The sequence below is a fragment of the Anser cygnoides genome, chromosome 2, assembly GCF_040182565.1.
Source record: "Anser cygnoides isolate HZ-2024a breed goose chromosome 2, Taihu_goose_T2T_genome, whole genome shotgun sequence".
NCBI classification, from domain to species: Eukaryota; Metazoa; Chordata; class Aves; order Anseriformes; family Anatidae; genus Anser; species Anser cygnoides.
The window spans coordinates 14,374,699-14,399,920 of NC_089874.1; the positions used below are offsets into that span (position 1 = coordinate 14,374,699).

At 37.3% G+C, this 25,222-nt stretch overlaps 1 long non-coding RNA gene across 2 annotated transcripts in view; it reads right to left on the minus strand.

Moving 5' to 3' along the window:
- Positions 1-429: 429 nt before the first annotated feature.
- The window catches only part of LOC106045291 (uncharacterized), a 41,121-nt gene continuing 16,328 nt past the window's right edge, over positions 430-25,222 (minus strand). For both annotated transcript variants that reach the window (XR_010829079.1, XR_001212712.3), the window contains exons 2-5: positions 9,966-10,059; positions 4,260-4,314; positions 3,538-3,633; positions 430-3,117 (exon numbers count right to left, since the gene is read on the minus strand). This is a non-coding gene — a long non-coding RNA (uncharacterized lncRNA). The remainder of the gene's footprint in view (positions 3,118-3,537; positions 3,634-4,259; positions 4,315-9,965; positions 10,060-25,222) is intronic.

Consider the following 25,222-nt stretch of genomic DNA (forward strand, 5'->3'; position numbering starts at 1 on the left):
CACTTCTGTTCATTACACATCTAAGCTATTTCCTAGCCATTCATCTAGATCTGAATTTCCAGACCAAAATCACTGTATCTAAAGATGGACATTTACATATTTTGCCATGCACAGAAACTGTATTAGATCCCAGAAGAACTAACTTAACCTGAACATAAACCACTGAAATACCCAAGGGTAATCAGGTCATATCTGACCCAGTCTGTGATAGAAGAAAAAATATATCATCCAGGTGTCTGGGAATTCCAACACGACCAGGAATTACCTCATTATCCTACAGCACTATCCTCATCAGATAAAGAGGATGGGGGGAAAGACATGGAACACGAGAAGGGGAGCAGATAAAAGGGAACTGGGGAGAAGAAAAAACATGTCGAGTCTTAATTGAGCTTGGAGAGGAAGCAGAAGGAGAAAAACATAGTTGGCTGGGTTATGATTTATTCTCTCTAGTGATCTACGTTTGCTGTGGATTAAAATGTGCTCTTGTTTCTAATATATATTTTATACCCTATCAAGTGTGAAGTCAAGGATCAACAAATTTAAGATATGTGCAAAATATGATGCTTCTTCAGAACCCATCTTTTCAGGCATTACTTTGTAAAGCCCAGAAAGCATTCTCCAGGTTGTGACTGTTGAGTCTACTCTGAGCCCCAGCTCAAGGAATATGCTGCTCTAGTGTGTTACAATAAACACTTTAATGCATTACGCTTTATATAATCCTTTATATGTGTAATATGTAATCTTGATCCCCAATGCTTCACCAAGAAATCATGACTGAATGAGTACAAGATGAGACTTCAAGGTGAAATTTGGAAAGAGAAAGAGAAAAAGAAGAGCAGAGCCAGATACACAAACCAACGGAAATACTCCTCTTTCTTTTTCCCCTTCCACCTATAAAAACAAGGAGATGTGGAAGGGTAGCAGGAGTGTCCCAGCACAAAGAACAGGTAGCAAGGTAGATCACTGGTAGCAAGTTTCCAAGGATTCACAAATGATGATAATGGTTGACATATATTTTGCATTTTGATTGTTATTTTTGGAATATTTTCTAACTTTAAAGAGAAATTTTAGATATTACATGTTTGTGTATACATTTAAAATTCCATATTCATATGCACAGACATGCAGGATCATCTCTTTTACGATTTGTTTTCAGCTGTTGAGGTTACAGTAGTACGAATGAGTATTTAGAATTAGCCCTGATGAAAATGAAGGGGTGTTTGAAACTAACCCAATGTACTTAAATGCCCAGTTACCCTTGGGGAAACAAGCATGTAATAAAGTGACAACTTTCAAATACAGGTCTTACAGTTGAAAACTGCCACTTCAACAGTGAAGCATGACAGCTGCTCAAGGCATACCATGACTCTACATGCTATTCTCTTCATTCAGTTATGATATCCTCAGTAACTCTGTACTTGTGGAGATTTTAGACAAACATATTTTAATTTTTACACAGAGAATTTCATGATACATAGCTACCAAATGATAAATTTGATAAGACACTTTTTTTTTTTTAATGAGATCATCAAATTCATATTTCTATAGACAAACAGGCAAAAGAACAATCAGGTTCATCTGGATAGCCACCTCAAAGTCTATAAATCTACTATATTTGTTGCCATTAGCATGCTGAGGCTTATTTTATTAATCTTCCTTCTCACTTTACATAAGAAAACCACCAAATCAATAAGTTTCTTAAGAGCAACTTCAGGAAATTAGCATTACTTTTCTGTATTATTTCAGTATTATTGTACAGAGAACCAAGGTAAATAGAATGAACCTGATGGTTTTTATTTTAATATTTCTCATTTAAGTATATCAGTCTTCATGTCTCATTTACATTCCTTCAAGTTCTTTCTTTAACAGAAAACACTTCTTGAAATCTTCACCCCTAGCTTCAGACGAGGAGCAAAATTTGCACTGCTTGTAGCCACCAACATCTGTACCACACCAGCCACCTCCACCTGGAGGAAGCATAAGTGTTCTGGGAGACTAGTTTGGCCTGATCATACATTTTTGAATGACCCAGTACTCAGGAAAGACACAATAAAAAAACAAATGTGCTACACAAATTAACACAACTTACTAAAGTCAAGTATAAAAAAGATATGAAAAACATATAAAAATAAAAATCTATCAGTTCAAACACATAACCACGACTGAATCCAAAAAGTAAATAAAACATCATGACAAATCACTTTCAAGTACATCATTAACAAGAGAAAAATTGAAGAAGATGATAGTTAACAACACAATATAGTTAATTGCAAGCAAATTAAAGTATTCAGTTTGAGGCAAGATTTGTGGAGAGAAATACCTTTTATTAGACTGTCTAATTTAATAGTGAAAAAAATAGATAAGCCTTCAGGAACAGACCTGAAACAGATGTCTGTCTTTATTTCCCAGCTATATCCGTTGGTCTAATAAAAGAGATCACTTTTTCCCACAACCTTTCCTTTTTTACACTCTTAGGCTATCATGATTACACTAATAACCACTATAACTTGAAAGCATGTTCAATGCTTTATTTATTTAATTATTTACTTCAAACTTTGCTTAAAAGGGCAGTTTTCATTTCATAGCCCAATAAAATCATAAATAGAAAGGTGAAAATCAGGCTAGTAAAAGGAAGGAATAATGGTAGAATCTACACAGATTATATAGTAGAGTTGAGATTGGCTAGACCTAATGTAATTCAGCACTGAGAACACAGAAAACAGTTTCAGAGACATCAGCAATTTTGTTTAGCAACTTGAGGAATACAGATTCCAGAAGACTAGAGAGGGCATACATTTACTTATTTTTTTTAAACCTCGAAAAAAGAGAACAGAGCCTAACTTCAAATCACTAGAAAAATATCAGAATAAATAATGAAAAGATCTATTTGTCAGAATCTGGACTATAACCAGAATGTGAGTAAGAGCCAACATGAATTTTTCATAAATAAATCATGTCAGGACAAACTTATTTCTCTCCATGGCAGATAACAAGCTGTAAGAATAGAGGAGAATAAATACTGTCATGCATCTGGATTTTGGCTTTTGACATCTCACAGGACATTCCCATAGACAAGTAGATTTGAGGTAGCTGGACAGTTACTTGGAACTGGAAACCCTATTCAAAGAGAAGTTATCAAAGATTAATTTTCAAATGTATCAGGTCAGGTTCTGCAAGACTGTCTGCATAATATTCGTTATTGAACTGGTAGATAAATTAAGATGTTTTTTGCTTTTGAAAATGACATTAAGCTAAAGGCTCCAAACCCTATGGAGCACAGAATGCACATCTGAATTGGTCTTAGTTAGTAGGAGAAATCTAAATTCAACTAAACAAATGGATTCACATGCGTGCGCAAACATACACCAAAAAAAAAAAAAATCTGCACAGACACAAACTGAAGTGTCAAGACAAGCACAGTGTAGAAAAGAATCTAATAGTTGGAATGGATCACAAGTAAACAATATAATCATATCATTGCATAAGAAGCAATAATGATGGGTTAGAGAAAATGAACATGTGGTATGTAAAACTCACAAAATATTTCTTCCACTCTGCTCAGAGTTGGTAAATCCTCATGTGGAGCTCTGTGACCAGTGCAGGTTATCGCACGTCAAGGAATACATCAACCATCTGGAGAAAGTTCCAAGAAAAGTAATGAGTGATCTTTCAAAAAAGATGATCTAGCATGAGACTTTGCAAGGCCTGAGCTTGCTTAATCCAAGAGAGAGAAGACTAAGAAGTATTTGATAACAGTTTTCAAATGTTTAGAAATATTCTTTGTGAAAGAAGATAATGAATTGTTTCCCACGACCTCTAAATATATATAATATACATATACATATATATATATACATAAAATAAGGAAGAATGAAGTTAAAGGTGAGAGACATTTTTCAGTGTGTAAGGCCAACTAAGCAATGAGTAACAGACCTATGGAGATTTTCCTGTTTGTAAGAAATTTCAAGGAGGAGTTAACCAAACAACTGTGAAGATTCGTTTTCTATACTGATCCTTCATTGGATTTAGTGTATCTCATAAATATTACTCAGAATGTGTTATTATCAATCAATATGCAACTTTCTACCTTTGCTTTATTGCATAGACAGTGGTGCTAAATATGTATCTCTATTAAGAGCATTATAATGTGAATCAAGCATAAAAACTGAAAGTAAAATGATTGCCATGTACAAGGATTCAAAATTCCTTTAACTAGCGCTAGTGAATACAGCACAGGAACGGAAACTGGATATACATACACTATTCACAGATCTCTCACAGTAGACCTCTACCTTCTGTCCAGATATTTCATTGCTAAAAAAAAAAAAAAAATTCAGAGTTTAATTATTAAATACACCCACCAAATGTGAAAGCCTTTGTGAGTAGTTTATATTGCATTGGCTTCTAAGGTTACTGCATGCTCAACACTTTTCTGTTTCTTCTCATTAAAAAATAAATAAAATAAAATCAATTCCTCTATCCTGCAGCTCTTAGCCATGGCATATCCATTATTTCATGAATGTCAATCCTTTTCAATTTCTTTCCCACTCTGAATTTTCTGGTAGGTTATCATCTCTGTAATGTTCTGGATATTTACATTATATCAGCATGTTTATGGCCTTAATATATGTATCAGCCTACCATATGAAGGCAAATCCTTTAAGCGATCTGGATATGGTACACCTCCAAGTTTCTCAGAGAGCTGAAATAATGAAAATTAGATCTTGGGCCATTAAGAGTCACAGTGGTCTGTGGTCTCACTCGCATAACAAGCTCCAAACATTCTCTACTTTGTTGTAGTCTCCAAAGCTTTGTCACCTCTTATCCCAATGTTTGTGAGACGAATAAGACAGAGATGCTTAATTAAGCCTGTGATGTCCTTCATTGCCAGCTCTTGATAGTACTGTAATGGCAAAAGTGTGCTGTTAGACTTCTCCATCTTTGTGGAGAAGTACTATCAAGACCAATTGAAAGTCTGCACATAGAGATGGCAGGATGATCAAATCCAAGAACAGTTTGAAGGCAATGTTCCGAGGTTGCCCAGAACTTCAACTGAAAGTCCTTTGTTTCCACAAAACACTTTTCCTATTCTTGAAAAGAATGGGCAATAGCAAGGCATACCTGCTGTTAAAAACAGCTGATATTTTACCTGTCCCTGTTGCCATGTGCTCAAAAAACTCAGAAGTCATTCACACAATCTCATTCACATTAGTAGATTTATACTAGAAGACTCTACAAGATCACAGTTGTCACTATGGATACTTGTACTTGCCTTTGAACAGATCTATCTATATATGTCTCTTCTAAGATAAATGAGCTATTAGGGACTGTTTCCTAATAATGTCTCCTCATAATATATTCTCCTCATATTTCTCCTCATAACAACTAGCATAATGAGAAAACAATATTTTAGAAAGTTGTTTTACCTCATTGACAGGATTTCTCCAAAATCAGTGTCATAAAAATAGCATCTGAGAAAGGTTTTTAAGTTATTTTTGAAAATAAATACACATACTTTGTGACAAGAGAGAGAGACCTTGTGGTAAGCAGTACAAAACCACAACCTACTGCTTCTCTGATCATTATTCTCTGTTCCCAGTTACCGGACCACATGCCAAAGCAGCTAAGATGACAGGGTCCAGGAAAAATTGTGTTAGAACTTTGGATGTGCCTCTGGGTCTGTCACTTCGTTAGGCTGCCCCTGTACTGCCTTGTCTTCCTTGTCATCCTGAATGCCATTTCCATTCCCTTCAACATATTCTCTTACAATTAGGTTCTACTTTATCCATTCATGAATAATATCGCATTCAAATCCTACATGCATACTATATGGCAGACCTTCAAGCACTGAGTGTGATTTATCTCAAACAGGAAGATGGATTTAACAAACACATGCTTTCTGCCTTGGAAACGCACACCTGGAGCCTCTCTGCTGAAATGCAACCTGACTTGACCATACAACCAACCTGCTCGATTTTCAGTCTGAAGCCTTTGCAAAAATACACCGCACCCTTTTAGTCAAGTACACATTTCCTACTATAAATAATATGTTCTTTTTTCTAACTAGGACCTGACTCCATGTGGAAAACTCGGGCTTGCTTTCAGATTCCAAGTGCCTTGTTCAGCCCAGGAAAGTTTAGTCTGCTGTACTTAAAGCTGGAAGCAACTTAAGGACATCCAGAGCTGGATTTGGTTTGAATTTTGTATTCTACCATTGAGATAAAAATAGAATGGGGGTATAGGGGAGGAGACAGTGGGAATGTGTCTACACTGCTCAGGTGGACCATCATCCTAGCATATCCAGGCTGTACCTCCTGGGGGCATGCACAAACAGGAACCTGAGATACAGATTTTATGTTATGCACTATCTTCTATAACTCAGGCTCCTCTTATTTTTCTATATTATGAATGTGCAGTGAGCCTACCACATACCCCTGCATAAGACAATGGGTCTCATTGGAAAAAGGTTGCAGAGGAGAGGAAGAAACCAGGATCATGGCTGGATGTAGGCCCCAGGGCTATGAGCCCTCCACACTGGTTCCCAGGTGTTGTCAGTGCCTGAACTAGCAAATAAACTGCATGTAGAAGAAGGATAAGGTGGTATGGAGAAGTTCTTTGGCACAGTAACCCATTGCTGGATGAACTGCAGGGATGGCATCACTGACAGCCCAGACACTGAGTGCCTGCAAAACTGATGGTGAGTGCAGGCCCAGGTCCACCGTGAGGGTCCCTGGAACAGCAGTGACACAGCCCCTGTGGCTGCAGGGCATGCCTTGGAAATGTACTCAGGAACATAACTTCCCTTCACAGGCGGTTTCTAGAGTGTCTCAAAGGGAACTGCAAGACCTGGGAGAGTGGTCAGTCAGGGCATTAAGCCTTGACAATGCTATAATGCACTGGGCTTTGATGCCCAGCTATCTTGCCAACCATCTCAGTCACCCCATTCATAAACCAGCTACAACATCCCGCAGAAATAACTGCTTGTCACCAAGAATAAGATCCTTCAGGGTAAAGCTGCAGCTAGCACTTATATGGTGTGCTGTGAGCAAGGCACTAGGCCCCCCTCTCCTTCTTTCCTTGCATAGTCCTTCTCAAAATGTTACCCCACTGGGCATACAGGCACTGTGTACCAAAGGGGAGAAAGAAATGCCGGATAGGTGGGAAGGAGCAAGGAGAAGGTCTAACCTGGCTTCCTACTATCTTGGCCTCAATTTTGATGTGTGGATTACAATATGATGTGGTTGATGATCCATGGATCTAAAGACAAGCCTATATTCTCCCTTACTTGGGCACAGGACATATCCAGAAAGTCACAGGGGGGGTATTACATCTTTTACAAGCTCCATTCAAGTAGCTCTGCACCATCCATTGCCAGCTTGTGTTTCACAAGCACAGACTTTTTCCAGCAACAAGCAACATTCAAGCCGTAAGTTCCTTAAAGACCAGTTTTTGCACTGAGAAGAAGATTCTGCCTTTCTAGGAATGCCATAAAATGCTGTGTATGCATTGACCAATTGAAAAGTAGTTAACAAATTGCCTCTTCAAAAACATTAAGAATGCACATTAGGTATTATTATGAAAAGACACAAATGTCACATGGTGCAAGTGACATTCTCATCTCCAGAACTTCCTGACCTGAATCTAGCTTTATCCAGTGCTTTCATGAAGGTGGAGGACTCTCTGGGGTCTTCACTGAGCACAAAGAGGCAAAGCAATGTGTCCACCGTATGTAAAACAGTGATTCAGGAACGTCCTTCCTGACCACATTATTACACTTGTTAAGAAATGTTTCTTCACTTTATTAACGTGATAAGAGTTCATGTGAGTTAATCATCATTATTAATCATGTTTGTTCATAAAATATATATCTCAGATTGTGTTTATTAAGTCTGGGTTTGGAGAGAAATTTTGTATTGCATTGAATGACTGTACCACTTCTGCTGTGAGTGTGTTTCTTGCTGCTCAGCTATAAATAGTGCACAGCACACATGTGAAAAGGATCACGCTCCATTCTGAGGTGGGAAATTGCAGGAGAAAACTATTCTGGTAAACAAGCCTTTCCTGAAGGCTGTCAGAGTAATTGGCCTCGAGCACAACTCCCAGATTGCTCTGCTGGCAAAGCTTCCTTGCTCCTCCCTACTACTAAAGCAGTGCTGTGTCAGGGAAGTCAGAGACCAGTAACACAGAAACCAAGAAGTCTTGGTGCTGGCCTTAGAGAAGAACAGACAAAACTCCACTCTTTAGCAAACCATCCCCTCGGTGTGGTTTAGATGTTCGCTCCAGCTTCTGTCTCAGCTGCAGATATCACCGCCTCCCTCTGCCAGCACTCACCGCAGGCTCAGCAGCCACTCAGCTTTGTGTGGCAGATCTGACAGATGTGTTTCTCCATGCTAGAAATTACTGGGGGTGACATCTTTACATACTTTTAGTGCTCCTTAAAAAGGCTTTTCTTATATATCACATTTTCCTATACTGTCCACCAAGCCTATGGAGTACAAACTATCTTCTTCTGAGCACTTTTTGATTTACTTTTGAACATCTTAAACAAGGTCGTTATGCATACCTCAAGACTGTTAAGTGTTCATACAAGATCATGCTGTTCCGGAGATTAGATGGAGTGCAGAAGGACTGATGCATTTAATTATTTGATGAAAAGTATGTTTAAGGGATCACACACCTCTGCTCTGTTCACCATTCCCAGTAGCTGCATCGCACAGCATTTAATGGTCTTTTTTCACCCCCGTCATTAATCACACACACAGTACTAACTGCAAATCTGCCCTGTATCCTGTGAAGTATCCATGCCAGTAATCCTGGTAATTCTTTAAATTTTTTGCTTTAAGCCACATACGTAAAATATGCCAGTTGGCATTGCTAATAGTAAACATACAATGAAACTGATAGAAGTACTGTTCATCAGATATATTTAGGCTGCAGGCAAACACAATGGTACATACTCATAATCTCCCACTTGACAGTTTGCACAAGTCACCCTTCAGAGGTGCTTACCCCTTTTCACTGACTCTATGAGGAATTCAGACTTCTAAATTTTGGTTGACCAGACTGTGTCTCAATCTGATATCTAAAACAGACAGTGAGATGATCTTGCATCAGAACCAACATAGGTGTTTATCTCACCATAACCCTTTTGGCACATTCTTTTGATATATACAGTATTTGAGCAAGACCATGCAAAACAAATCTCCCATAAGTGTTCAGGCTGACAAAACTCAAAGGCTCAAACACCTCCAAAAGAAATCCAGCCCTGACTGAAATGAACTTGTTTATTTTATCATAGGTGACAGCACAGGAAATATTTTGCAGTCTTCATGCTAACAGTTATGATGAGGCATCTAAAACAATAGTCACTGGTCAACATATGTACCCATTATGTGGTTAAAATCACATTTCACTGTACAGGTTTGGATTCCAAACTACTTCAGAGATACACAGATCTTCACAAAGAGAACCTGTTTAGTTGTTATTGACATTTAGAATACGCCATTTGTTTTTCTTCCCCTTTATAGTTGACAGTTACTGCTTAAGGACTTTGATATAGCCAGCAACATGCCTGAGGGTATTTTTAAAAAGCAGTCTGGGGGGAGAAGGAAGAGTGAATACATAAAAATAATGCCTCATCTAAATTAGTAAATTACATGTTCCCAGATGTTTCCTTCTTGAGACCTCATACAGAACAACTGCATCAACACACCTGTAGTTTCAGGTTTTCAGTTGCCACTGAATCTTTCCTCCTTTTTCATAAGCTGATCTCATATTTTCCAGTGATGTTTTCCCTTCACATCTTCTGTACAAACAAATAAAATATTCCCTTCCCAACCCCACCCCCTAAACACATGCACATGCATATGCCACTCTTTGGTCTGTGTACAGTAGCTTGGCACCAAAAAGATATGTGATTAAGTTTTAACAAGTGTCAAAGCCAAGTGTGGCTCACAGACACTTACCTGGAGATCAGAATATGGTTTAGGTGTGTTCTGAAATTCAAATTAGCAAGTGTCATTCTTCCTGTCTTCTACCACACTTCAGGGAATGTTTGATCTGCAGAGGGAAAATGAAACACAGAGATAAATCCCCAAGTTGCAGGGTCTGATACTTCTCACTCCTGGGCACTGCCACTGTCTCTGGGAGCATGTGAATAACCATGTTTACACCTGATTACACAGACAGATTGCAGGGCATCAGTGTAGAGCACTATAGAACCAATACCCTCATAAATATTTAGGTCAAGAATTTCAGCACAATTTCAGTACAATTAACAATTCAAAGTACTACCACTGGAAATTTTGTTTGACACCATCAGCTGGAAGTAAGCAGACATGCCTTTGTTAGTTTATGATGTAGTCTATCATTTGTAATACACTATCAATGCAAAAACAGTCCCTCAGAGGATTGATTAGAAATTTCAAACTCTCTGTTTTTCTTCACTAAAGTATATGTTTCATAAAAGCTGTCATGGTCTCATGTTACTGTCATGTTGCTCAGAAATAAAAGACGGTACAAGGGAAGAAGGGAGATCTAACATCTGGTGACCTACATGGACTCTTTATTGTTAAAAATGCTAAATTTAGTTAGTTCCCATATAAGAAAAAAAAAAAAAAAAGAAATAGATTGGTATACTGAAAATGCATTGTATACCTCGAGTTCAACATTAATTTTACACTACATGTTGTGGTCAGAATTAATGTATCAATGCTTACCTACAGCTACCCTTCACACCTCTCTATTACACTATTATACAACTGCAACAAACACAAATACGAGAAGGAGTTGTAAAATCTGATTGTAGGGTATAAGCAGGAATGACTTTTTCTTTTGCCCTTCATTCATTGTCCACCTGAATATTCCATTAATCTGCAGTTGAAAAATTGCAATTTTTTTTTTTTTTTTTTAAATAGGAGGGTAGGGGGAGAAAAAGAAACTAAGTGTCAGGAAAATAGGAATTATCCAAGAAAATTTTTCTCTTATTCCTTGTGCTCAGTCAGCCCTGTACTATCAGTTGTCTTCTACCTGTGCAGTTTCTATGACAGGTTTGCATGCCCAAAGCTGAATGGCCTGTCCAACATCACACTGAGAAGTGGGGCTGAATTCTAATCATACTGAGTGTACTGACATTTTTTGCATTTGCACATACTTTAAACACTGACTCCTTTCTCCTGCCACAGGAAAGAAAAATAAAAGTGACATCTAGTTTTTTACTGAATCTTCTAATTTTATACTGACTTGTTGCAATTGGGATTGATCCTTTCCTGGATATTGATGTCATTTTCTGTATTGATATAAGTAACGTAAGAAGTACAGAACGCAGGATAAGAAAAACTTCTAAGATTGAGATGCTGTAAAACCTTTATCTTTTCCACATGTTTTTCCTCCAACTCCCCGCTTTGTTTTCAGTCCCTTACCAAATTGCATGACAATCTGCTGTACCTGCTGCACAGAGAAGGCAGTGGTGCAAGCATGTAGCATGCACCTGGCACATGGCTGAGGAACCCTTTCTCCAGACTCTTCCTAGGTGAAAGGGAGACTAAAATAAGTCCCATAAGAGCTCACTCTTGATTGCATCTAATTCCTACTCACCAAGCAGTGCAAGGCAAGGACAAGGGAATTAATATGTTTGATACCATAAATGCCTTGAAGGAGGCCTCTTGTTGTTAATGATAGAGCCCACTTATATGTATAGAACAGGTACAGTTCCTTATTCTTTTTAACAAAGAATCAAACTACCCCACACTGTGACTTGCTGAGCAGTTTTAAATATACTTATGAGTACAGGATGTGCTGTGCTGTCTACCTTAAAATCTTTGCAGTCATCCTCTACCTTGTCTTTGAGTGCTGCTAATTTTGATGTGGCTATTTCTTGTAGAGAGGATGTAAGATCTGAGTGCTTTCTGAAAATGCAAGAGGATTTAAAAGGATGAAGGGTCCAGATCTGAGGACACTTTTCTCTTTATTTTACTTCTGTTCCTTGGCGTATTCAACAATCTATTCTTTTAGACTGATGCAATCAGTTCAGAAAAGGTATCATGCAGCACACTTGAATTGGAGTGTAAAAAAGCAACAAAGAAATCACTCTGTTCGCATATGTTTCAAATATTTTTTTTCCAAATACATATATATACATATATATAAATGCCTTTATTATGGCTCTCTTGAAATATAGAAGTGAATAAAGAGAAAAACATTGAATAATTCATCACGATTTCTTTGTTTATCATGCAGGTCCTATCTTTCCACATAAACATATAAATCCAAACTGAATTCTATCAAATTACTAATATTAAAGATATAATTGCAGATTTTTTTTCACAAAGGAAAATAAATGTCTTGATAGTCAGCATTGCTAGGATTCCCATGACTTCGTCTGGAAACAGACATCTGGGTTTGAACTGGCCATCCTAGACTCTGTGCATAGTCAATGTAGACAACAGGGATTATGTACATAGACAATGTAGACAAGTTGACACCTCATCCTAAGCAGAGATCTAAAATAAACTATCTGAATACATTCCCAAAGAATCCACTTCTCCCACTGACAGTAAGGACAGCCTAGAATATACCAGTTTAGGTGTAAACACCTACCCCATAGTTATCTAAATTCACAAGAGATTGAACACGTCCATTGTGTCTGGTCTCCAACAAACCTTAAATAAACTAACCTTGATCAGTTGAACTATGACTACAGGAACTGTACCACACAAATACATATCAATATCTCCAAATATTCCCAATATACTGTTGCCTTCAAGTAACTGTATGTAACTCCCGTCAAAAAATGCTCTCAAGGAAAACTCAACCAGATCCATTATAGGGTTTACATTTCAATAAAATACTCTCCGGTGCTGGCAGAGCTTTGACACCTTATGCAGAGAATATCCTTTCTATAGAGTTTACTAATTTAGTTTGCAAGGCTGTGTTTAGAGGGATATTAAGAATTAACTAGCGTGTTCTCCTCTATTTGTGGATTGTGATTGTAATTCTCTACACTGTGAGATGAGCACATACATCCAAAAATAAAGCTCCATACAGTTTCCCAGTAGACGATTGCTTACTCATTTAAAATGTATGTTTGTTTAAAATTTTGCTCCCTGGGATGGCCTTATGAAATATACATTTCATTTTAGCAGGGATTCCCAAAGGAGTCAGCTGCCAAGCAGCCTTATTCTAGTTCCTTCAGTACAAACAACGTAAAGCAGGACACTAAATCTGCAATAGCAGACAACACTCAGGAATTAGAGTTTCAGCTCAATTTCTGCTGACAGTGCCTGAGGAGTACCTGGATCCAAACAATTCTGTTTGCACACTGATAATTCATTCTTAGCAATTTGTTATCTTACATTAATTATACACAAAAATACACCAAACTTTTTCCACAGCAATGTTGTCAGATAAGTAGAACTAGGGGCAAAGAACATTTGTGCTAACATGGTCTCATGATCTCCACCACTAGTAAGAGTCAAAAAATATCTATATACCAATGAAAGTGTATGTTTAAAAATAAAAGTTTTACTGAAGAATTTCATGTTTTGAATGAGTATAGTGTTTTATTGTACATTACAAATCCTTCAAAACCAATTTCACAACTAGTCAAAACAATAAAACTACTTTAAAAGGGTTTGGCTGAAATAAAGACCAGTAAAGTCGTCGTCTACTGCTTGGTAGGAGCCCTGAAGACATTTATATCAGGACTCATTTGAAACTAAATCAGAAGGGATTCAGGCACCCCAGGCTACAAGTAACACCAGCCAGAAAAACTAACCTCTATAAAATGATACCAAGAAAACCGTTTCAAATGTATTGTTTTGCATCAAAACCTTTTACAGGGTAAATGTTTGGAAAGAATTTGGCTGAACTGGCAGACAGATCTGCTGTTCCTCTCACTCAGCAAATTAACATCAAGGTGAAAATATAAATGGCCTTACAGAGAAAAATCGAGATAAACTCCAGAGAGAGAGATGCTTTCTAGTAAGGAAAAAAAAAATAATAAATAAATAAACACTCTGAAGAGAAAAACTGATGAAAACAAACAGCTGAAGAATATGAAAGGTAAGAAATTCTCTCCTCAGAGCTTTTATCCAGAAACTGATAGCAGAGGTGAGCAGTGCTCCTTTTGGGTGTAGTGGCAAGTGGGCTGCTCACACAGCATTAAATACAAGATGGAAGCCTGCTCACTCCTTCAGCCCTGTCAGATTTGATGCACAGCTATCTATAGCAAAATGCATTGAAACTGTAAAATAAAAACATATATATATATTTAAAAACATAATTTTAGATATTTCTACAATTGGTCAAGGCTCATAGCATAGGAAATATAAACAGTATTATGAAAAAAAAAAGAAATGAAAAGGTGGTAGGTTAAAATAGGATAAGAAAATAGATGAGAAATAAAATGGTTTCACTCATTTGTAAATGAGGTTTTTTTAAATGATAAGTTGCATCTCATTGTAGTCAAAATAAGTTGTTCACAGAAACCCTGGAGTTTAGGAAAATTCAGCATGTACATAGCTACTAATTTTGAGCGAATATCAAATCCAATAGACAACAAGGTCCATCCTAAGAAAGTTGCCTGAGAATCATTTTACAGATTTGATATATTATAGCACTGTTATACATAACAGTGCCCTTTTGTTTTAAACCATTATAAGGAACTTTTACACTCTTACACAAAACAGAGAGCTGAAGCAATATTAGACCCCAGTCTCACCACGTCATATTCAATTTCCTACACAGAAAAAGAGCTATGTAACCTCAGGCAAAAAAAAAAAAAAAGGAACAATCCCTCAAGCATCACCAGAAAAGCACGTAGATATTGTGCCAGCCTCCCATGGGGTGACAGCTCCCAGAGGTCCTCTCTTTTCCCAGGACAGCACACAGAAAAATCCATCCATCTCCCAGTCTGAGTATTTATCATCTCGGTAAAATGATAAAGAGATTTTGTTAGAGAAATTTTTACCTTTACAACTAAGGAAAAAAATTTACAAGACTGAACTTTAGTAGTTTCATAAATACTCTTTCCTTACAAGTGTCTAGGTTACCTAAAAAAGAACATTTCCCCTCAGCTGTAACTATACATTCTTCTCCTCCAGCAAGGCCACAGTCTGACATGTAAGGTGACATAATCACCGTCAAAAACAGACCCTACCTTCTCCTTCCCCTCCTTGGCTCTCATGCCCAGCTCAGGTTGTGCGAGTGTTACCACTGCTTGTTTTCCCAAAGTATCGACTCTGCAGTCCCACTATATTCAGGGTGCAGAGCTGGCACGACCAGCAGAAGGAAGAGGGAAGCTGCCAGAGCAGGGCTACCCCCTCTGACAGCCACCCTGCTTCAAATGTCCCCCAGACTGCAGCTGTTTTCTGTAACACCATGTTAACACCATGTTATGGTTTCATAATTCCCTATTCCATAAGAGGCCTAAACAACTAGGGAACTTAGATTACGGTGGCATATACTAATTCCATTGTAAAAATACTGGTGACAAAGGCTGTCACAATGGATTCATTTATAAGTTTATTAGATCTATAACTAACATTTCATTAAAGGAGCTGGAAGTGGGGGAAATATTAAAAGAGACGTGTGCATAGCTTTATTAAGTAAACATATATATATTTACTGTAACTACGTATTTAATGTTTACTACAACTGCCATATTAACTCTTATATATATTAAAAAAAAGGAAATAATCTGTACTACTAACACTTCTGCTTATCTTAATAGATGTATAAACATTTAAATTCAATTTACCCACTAAATAGCTGATAGAAAGAAAAAAAAGAAAAAAAAAAAAAGGTTCTGCACTAAGCTTCACCCCTATTAAGTTTTGCTGGATTGCTGTTACTCTTCATTACTGTTGTCTCTCAAAATATCACCTTCACTTCAGCTGTAAATAGCCCAGGAAAATAGTTCAAACCTTAAAGGGAAACTTCCAAAGGCAAGATTTTTTCCCCTCATAGCTGAGACCTTTCCCAAGGGAACAGACCACTTTTGGAGGTGTTAGTGCTTCATATTTGTAGCGATGGAAAAAAAAGTATATAGAAATAATGGGTTGGCTGAGTATATTATGAAGGGATTGCTCCTATTAGGGGATTCAGGGCAAATAAGAGTCAAGATAAAACAAAGTTATGGTGAAAAGCTTGGAGAATTTGTAGTAGTTTCAATATCTTTGCTTCCATCTTCTAAATTGCCAATTGTCAAATGTCATTACTGGTCAGGGTGTTAGCTGCTTATTTGATTATACTGTAGCTGTCTTCCTGGAGTGTGAGCATGTCCGTGTATAAAATCATAAAATGTGCTTCTGCAGGTGTAAAAGTGCAGAAAGCATGAAGGTGATAAAGTATTTTGTTGCCTTTTTTATACATAGGTAATATGCATCTACAATGTTATAACAAAATACTGTTTGCTTTTATTTGTCCTTAAAGAATTTGTAACTGCTTGTACTCCAGTAGTTACCAAGAGTTCTTCCACAGTTTTAATACTAATTTATGATGAAGCATACCAAATGAACCACAAGTTATTTAAGAAAATTAAATAAGGAAACTTTTGAGGTTTTAGCAGGCAAACAGACTGGAGTGAGTGTAGTCTGATGTAAATGAATAGACAACTTCAATGAAAATGAAAGAGAAGAAAACTCCCTCCTGGGGTTCATTATGCCTCTTGAGCTGTTGGTAGTAAAGTTAATTTTTAAATGCTTTGAGGTGATTAAGAACTCAGGCATCACTCTAAATGTAAATAAGTCCTGTTTCATTTCCTTGCAGTTAACTGATTGCAGCAGTCACCAGCTACTTAGCTTGCTGATGTATTTGAGATCCATAGTCTAGTTCATAATTAACCCTCTTCATATGAAGTGGAAATGCTAGCAAGCCTGGTCTTGAATGTACATAACCAGAATACAACAAATTCACTCACAAGGGAAAAAGAATGTTTATATTTGTAAATAAGAGGGCACTGGTTGAAATAAAAGTATCACAGAATGAAAAACAATATTAAAAATGAAAATTTGCTTCCACAAACACTGAATGCAGTTTAAAAATACAACAAAAATAGATGCAGTTTTGAAACTTCAGCTTAAATAGATGAATTATTCATATTAATTTATCATATTTATACACAGCTGGACCTCCTCTACCCCACCAGGTCTAGTAAACAGAAAATGTCAATAACTTGTATATGAATATCACATACAAATGAAAAATCCCAGCTGGTAATTCATTCTTGTAATGCATATATACACACACTTAAGATTTAACAGCAATAAACTTGTTCAAGACAATGACTGGGACCTACAAAATCTGTATTCTCATTCCCAACCTGTCTCAAGATTGTTTCATGGCTATGTAAATGTTTCAGAAGAGACTATTGCTGTGCACTGGTTTGTAATTATCTAGACTAGGACATGCTAAACTGTAAGCAATCAAAATCTCTCTACTGGGCACTAAAATACTGAGGCAATCAACAGTCACCTCTGAAAACATTGGCCTTAAAGTACATTATGCTTGCAAGGGGACAGCTACATCTCCCTTTCTTAGAAGACTGAGGTTAAATTCAATCACAAGTCTGAAGTGTTTTAGTGATTCATTTCTAATAGATGTGCTTCATATCTATCCTCCTTTAATCTTGATCATTCTTGTGATATAAGTTAAAAAAAAAAACATGCCTGTAAAAGCTGAATTCAGGACTTCTACACTTCCAAACTTACAAATGAAATCAAATGACAATTAAACAGTACTTTTATTTCCTCACATATATCAGTCTGTCAGGAGTTTCCCACATCCCACCAGGTAGTTGGAGACTTGGATTTGGTCTGAAGATCCAATTTTCCGATTTCAACCCAAGGGTGACTGGTATGGAAGCCAAGAAGCTCTCAAGGCTGACACACTGACAGGTAACATCCTTCCCACTAAGATTTCCAAAGGTACCTGGTTACACGCCCCAGTCTTTGCAGTTCTGATATGACGGCAGAATAAGTTGCGTTTTCTCAAAAAATCAGTTTTAAATCAGAAATTGTGAACCTACACCAGTGTACCCAGCTCTTCCCAGGACACAGCAGACAGCTAATGCTACACACAGAAAACCTCTGCATCCTTTACTCGTGTGACTTGTCCTAGCTAATATGAGCCTTTGTACTCCATATCAGTTGTTTCAAGCTGATTTAAGGTATAAATATAAACACCCAAAGGTCCCGTACACACACCACTGCAATGGTAGTACATACAATAAAGAGCAAAGGTATAGGTTTTGTTAACAATAAAGGTATGCAAGACAAAAGATGAAATATCACTATTGTCCAAGTAATAACCCAAAGCTCAAGAACCTTGGGTTCAGCTCCAAACTCTTATAGCGAAACACTTTTCAGCTGGTGTCAAGTTTCTTTATGACCCACAAAGGCATCTGACATTTGTCAAAAGATGCTTTAAATAATGCAGATGTTTCAAGGCATCCTGCATTTTCACATGTGTATGACATGTTTAGTCAAACCAGAGATAAACTCACCCTTAAAATAAATAAATAAATGAATAAATGGATACATAAATAAATAAATAAGCCTTAAATTCCATTTATTCACTTGAATACTGCAAGTATTGTCAGAGGAAAATGTACACAAAATATACATGAAGTTTTCATAGGCTCCCTTTAAACCAAAAAGCAAAAAAATTTCACAGCTGTTGGGTATACTTTTGCCTTACAGAGAAAAAGATAGTGCATCTAACCACAGCTAATCCAGAAGGATCAAAGGGAAGTAAGCAGCAAGTGTACTAGCAAGAAACTCATAATTTCCCAGTGAATAACAAAACTATAAAGTCTTTATAAATAAACTCTGCAAAGATGCATTTGTTCTTTTCCCAGTATTGATATTTAACACTTTTAGCCCCATGCGGCTAAATGAGGAGGAAAGAGAAATTTCCTAAACTCATCAAGATAAAGAACTCCTAAAACAGCTGTCAGTCTGGGCTTAGCTGAGCACCAGCTAGAATCCTATTTCTGCTCTTAGAGCTTCATAAACTGTCAGTAAATTTGCTGAAATAACATTGACTCTACCCATTTTGGAAACAAGATCTTTTCAGTGACTTGCTCCGAATTTCCATTCTCACACTGAAAAAAAGTTCTCCTCAACATTGTTTTCAGATTAAATATTTCATTACAGTTTTGTCTTCTAAACTTTTTAAATTCAAATGAACAGCTGGGTTTCTAATACTTTCCTTCCAGAAAAGAAAACATAATGCAATAATATTTGGCTAATGAGTAAGTCTTTCACTACATTTTAACTCTTAGCTTTTACACACATTAACAGCAGGACAATTTCTCTTCTCCTCTGTTCTTCTACAACTCTTAAAGCAAATTACAGCAAGTATTACCCATCCCTCACTTTCCAAACCTTATATCTGTAGCTGGAAAAAGAGAGGGAGGTGAGAGAGGTTGATCTAGTCTTTTATTAATGTCAGGGAGCTTCAAGGTAGATCTATTGAGTGGGGGCAAAGCATTGTTATTGTTCTCAGTAAATTGTAGCATGTCCCATCAGTCTTGCAAACAAAAATTCTCCAGTTGTTCACATTTGCTAAATAAATGCTTTCTGGCCAGCTGCCTGCTGACAGACACTGAAAGGCAGTAGCTAGAAATATTGTACATCTCACAGGCACCCGCAGGGAAAGCTATGTCACCCCATAAGAAGGTTCACAGAATTTCCAAGTAGCAAACAAAAAGGCACAGAGAAATCATTAGAAAGCACATGTTGAAGGAATTATCTGATTGTACAGTTAGATACATATTTATAAGGAAGAGTTGGCTGGTAGCAGGTAAGATTTTTTCTTCTTTTTTTTTCTATATTCTAAATATGGTGGGATTCAGATTATATTTAAAAAGTTATGTCATCTTTGGAAGTTAGGCTTGAATATTCCTGTACATGGGTATGTGCATTCAATGACTGTGAATATGCAAACTGATCTCTGGTTATAACTAGAAGTTAATCTTTGAAAATAACTCTCAAAGCAAGGTAGTACCTGCAGGACAGCACATTTCAATATTCATTTTTGCAGTCACAGCAGCTGCCTGCTTCTGCACTTGAAACTTAGGCCCTCTGCACAGTATGTTAACCAACATTTAAGAATTCTACATTAATGACCTTATTTGAACTGTAGGCACATTATAAGTTCTCTCAAAGGCCACAGCCACATAATATTACCTATTAACAAATGTGGATTTAGAAAGGTAATTTCCCGCTTACCAGGAATCTTATAAAAACTCTCAGCAACTATAGTATTAACCTCCTTGAGAAGGTATGCAGGCAAAGCAGAGATTGTTTTGTTCCTTTTGTTCTTAATCTTTCACCAAGTTTCACTTTTGTGTACTGAATGAGAACAGGCTCTTTGCTTGGGAGCTCCCCACCCCTCACCTCTCCTCCTCCCACCACCGCCCCCACCCCCTCTCAGAGAGGAATGGTCACCTTCACTGCTCTCCTCCCACTGGGCAGCACAGTCCTGAAGCTGTGGGCAAAAGGATCTATGGAACACAGATGAGTGCTGAAGGAGTGGAGGGCCACCCAGCACCTTGGCACTGGGGACTGGAGCCCCATGGCACGTCTCACGTGGCCATAAGAACTGGGCTTCCCACAGCAAACAGTGATTCTCAGGTTTGGAGCGGGAGACTTGCTGATTGTTAAAAGCAAATGGTCTTCCCAAAAGCAATGTCTTTGTTTTAAACATTTCGATTATTAAAACAATCCCGTTGTCTCATGTAGAGGTGGAAAAGAGGTCTAACCAGTTCTGAACATTTGCAAATGGCAACTGCTATGAAGTGGATAAAACCACAGTAAGTGCTGGCACTTTGGCGTAGGTGAATGAGATCTTTCACAATACTTAGGCATGGATTACAGCTTTCTTCCTGGTACCACTTCCGTAATGCAGCCTTTCCCATGTCTCAGCTGTCTGGGATAACAAGAAGTACTTCTTCAGACAAGTACCACAGAAATTAATATTGAAATGTATACAGTTACACAGCGTAATGTCCCACTAGCAGGACAGAAGTGCACGGTCTTGACACAGTGCTCACGTTTGGCTTCGCTCAAATGAAAATGCAGGAGGCTCAACCTCAGGAAATCACCCCAAAATTCAGGGCATTATCAGGTGCTCAGCATCTCTCAGGATATAGAGAGGACTGAGCAGCCCAAGCCCACCCTGGCAGTCTGAGTGAAGATTTTAGCATCTTAATCTCAAAGCTTTTCAAACCCTGATCCTAACAGAGGTCCTAGGAGGCCCTTTAATTTTCTTACTGCTCAAACTCAATTTAATTTAGTTGCCTCTCTCCCCTCAGTCAAGTCAAAGACTCAGAGGGACTTAAGGAGAAATACAATCTTCTTTCATTAAAAGCAGGGTCTTATCACAGATCTTCTTGATTTGTATTATCCTGGCAATGGGGGAGATCACATAACTAGGAGAGTTTATTTTCTATGAGGCAATTAAGGTTCAGAGATATGATTGTAATTCTATGTGCCTACTTGCAAAACTATGCACTCACGTATACCTGGGCTGGGCCTGGCCACTGGCACCGGCTGCTGAAGTTACTTGTATGCACGTATCAAGGGTTTCGTGAGGTCAAAGAGAGACCATTCAACCGAGCCTTGAAAACCTTGTCAGTGTAAACTACATTCTCATCAATTTGAGAAAAATATTGATTTCTGTATCACATTCCTCTTTTCCCAGCAAATCTGAAGAAAAGTAGCACTGAAAACTCATGATTACATGAACTGTTGTCTGCAATTTAGAAGTCCTTCTCTTTCTATTTTTTTCTCATGTTAAATAGTTATTCACCTAAATTCATATCCTTTTTTATCTTTGATCATCCCAGTTCTGAACACCTGAACAATTCTAGATTGGGTTTGAATCCCTTCTCATTACTCAAGCTTATTGGCATAACAACACAGGCTGAGGAAATTGACCAAATGCTGCAGCCTGTTTTGGAATCTTCTAAGTAAAAAAAAAAAAAAAAAAAAAAAAAAAAAAAAACACCTTACAGAACAGAAAGAATATTGGAATATTGCATGGAGAATACTATGACTTACCAAGTAAGGACAGCTACAACTGCTGATTACAAAAATACATCTTTCCATTGTGACTAAGGCCAAGCCCTTCCAGTAAAATATGATGCCAATTAGTATTTACCCTAGGCCAAAAAGACTGGTTCTTATCCTTCTCTGACACTATAAGGAGTGGAGGATGCTCAAGTTAGTTACCTTATATATGGGTATTTATTCAGTAAATCATCTGGCAAAACTAGCCTCTTTCTCAGATAGTCATTCAAGAACTGCTAATTATAAAAAGAATAAATTATACTGGGGAAAAAAAAAAAGCAAACATATTTTAAAACCTCTCAAATGGGGAAGGTGATTTCTTCTCTTCTTCTCTTATCTCTCAAGAAAAGACTGAATGTAATAAGAGTCAGTATTTTCTTCCATCGGCATGCTGTTCTCAGCTACATCTAATCTTTCACATCTGTTCACTCATTAACCCTTAAAGTTAAAAAACCTGAAATTTCACTGTTTGCAGTTGGAATCATAAAAATTGGAAGAACTTACTAGGAAAACTGGTTCACTTTCATTTCAACTCGCTAAAATCTGATACAGATTGACCCATTTCTTTCCCAGTTACTGGGCAGTTCCTGCTTATCTGAATTCTCCCACTCTCAGTAACTCCTACCTGAAGCAGCTGGATGAAGGCAAATCCAATGAAGACTCACAGCAACGAGAAGCTAAGCATCCTGATGTATTTTTAGACCTAGGACAGAGACCTTTAGGACAGAGAATCTATACCACTGCTAAATGCTTCTGTCCTTCATCCATCAGTGTCATTAAGCTCTCATTTAACATTAACTTCAAGGTAAGAAAAGTACTTAATCCTCACCAATGTCCACAGAATCTAAAAAGCTTGCACTACATCTTATATTGTACAACAAGAAATGCTACTCTTATATCAGATGTTGCCCACATTCTACAATAATATCTAAGGGAATGCTGAATAAAAACAAAAATATTAAACATTATGTACAAGATAACTTATGACTGATATCTAGAAGATTGATTAAAATTTCTGGATAAAGATTATGGCAAAAATTATCACTCACTCAGCATACTGGGACTTCCACCATCAGGGTAAATTTCAAGGGCTAATGCAAGACTGCAAGGTAAAACTCTCAGGAGCCTGACTACCTCCTGCTACTTTGTCTTCTCACACAGATGGTTAGCAGCATATGTGTATATGTGTTGGGATGCTTATACACTCCCACAAAAAGAATTTCAAAACTCTGTATTGCACATGAAAAAAAAATAATAATAATATAATAATCCAGATGCAGGAGATGTTAGTTATATCAGTTAATGTGGATCTGGAAGGCAGGATGCTGTGTGCAACCCACAGGATGCAAAGACTAAATGGAAATGAGATTAGCAGAGTCTGTCTCTAGAGGCAAAGTGATTATTCAGTCAAAATAATTATTCAAAATCAGCAGAGTCTCTGACAAGTCTAAAAAAAAAAAAAGATGGAGTGAGGGTCATAGGGAGACTGTGCATTGTTTACATATTTATAAACAAACAGCATGGAAGTGAATAAAGTGTAAGGTCCCTGTCACAGCAACTGAAATTACCTATTTACCAGATACTGAGGTGAAAATGTACTGGGAATGGACAAAGCATAAGAACGCAGAAAGACAAACAGCCCCGTGTAGAAAAGTCAGAAACCTTCTGACAGGCATGGAGCAGTAACTGCCATTTCCAGCAATACAGGCAGTAGGAATAGAGCATCAAGGAATCATAGAATCCCCAAGGTTGGATCAGTACTTATCAAATAACATTTAATAATGGGGAGAAGGGGGCAGAGTAGGGAGTGGATGCCAACACTTTATCATTAAAAGGGATTAAATAAGGATTACTGTTCATTTCTTAAAATTACAAAGTTAGCGGCTCCATTCCTATTAGAATGTCTTCAGTTTTCCAGTGAACTGTTATCTACAGTTTTTACAGCTACTGGTTTATAATTATGTTTCACATAGTGGCCCAGTTACAGGCGGCCATGACTAAATGTTCCTCCTGAATTAGCCTCGTGTGTACTAGCCGTTATTCCCAGACAGGAAAGATAGAGCCTGACTCTTCTCTCATATTCACACACATTTTGATTTGATGTAAGTCCGATGTCTCACTACAAGTGTTCTACCTGTACAAGTGGAAGAAGACTCCAATCTGCTGTTTCAATTAACTTTTCAAGATAAATATTTTCTCCCAAATACTAACGATATGCAGAACCTGGAAAAATGACTAAGTGACATTTGTAATGAAGTTTTCAAAAGAATAAATGATTTAACTATTGTAAGCATAAGAATAAATTGGCTATTTACCATTATGCACTAAATGAATGCAGACGGACAAGTGAACTTTCATGTGTATTTTTATGTACACAGCATTATAGGTGTGGATCAACCTTGACACTTCTGTAAATAATAAAACTTTACTTATGACCACACGAAAGGAAAAAAAAGGGGGAGGGGGGCAATAAAGTATCATTCATCCCTCTCCATCCCGATTCATTCCTAATAAAGACAGTAGGAGGGGATGGGTAGAGAACGTTATTCAAATAGATCAGGATAAATACTGGATTTTATATTGTTAGTTTAAAAAAAATTTAAAAACATAAACATAAAACTTGTCATATGCGTATATACAAGACATATAAAGTCCCCTTTTAGAGTTACATCATGAATTTTATTTCAAGGAACTTTGTGGACCTTTCTAAGGCAATTTTTCTCCTTGCACAGGAATACTGTAGTAACAAGCAATGCATATAGGAGAAGAGACTGTTGTGTTGTTTTCTGTCTGCATAGCACAATGGAGTCATTACTACCTTACAAAATGTCAGCAACCTGTAAGAGATTTCTCTTTCCCCTTCCTAGTAAAATGATAGCAGATTTGTACCACCAGATTACATCTTTCCATTGGACTATACGTTGAAATTTTTACTCAGCTATTATTGTTCATATATTCAAGATATTAAATGGCAAGGGTGACTGAAAAAATAATAATAATGGAGGAGGACTTTTTAATGACAGCAGAGCAAACTGAACAGTCAGTCTGACACTGTAGTATTAGGATATTTTTAAAACTGCTTATGTTAATCCATTATGTCAATGAAGGAGGAAGTATATGCAAAGACTATTAGCTAAAATCACCTGCAA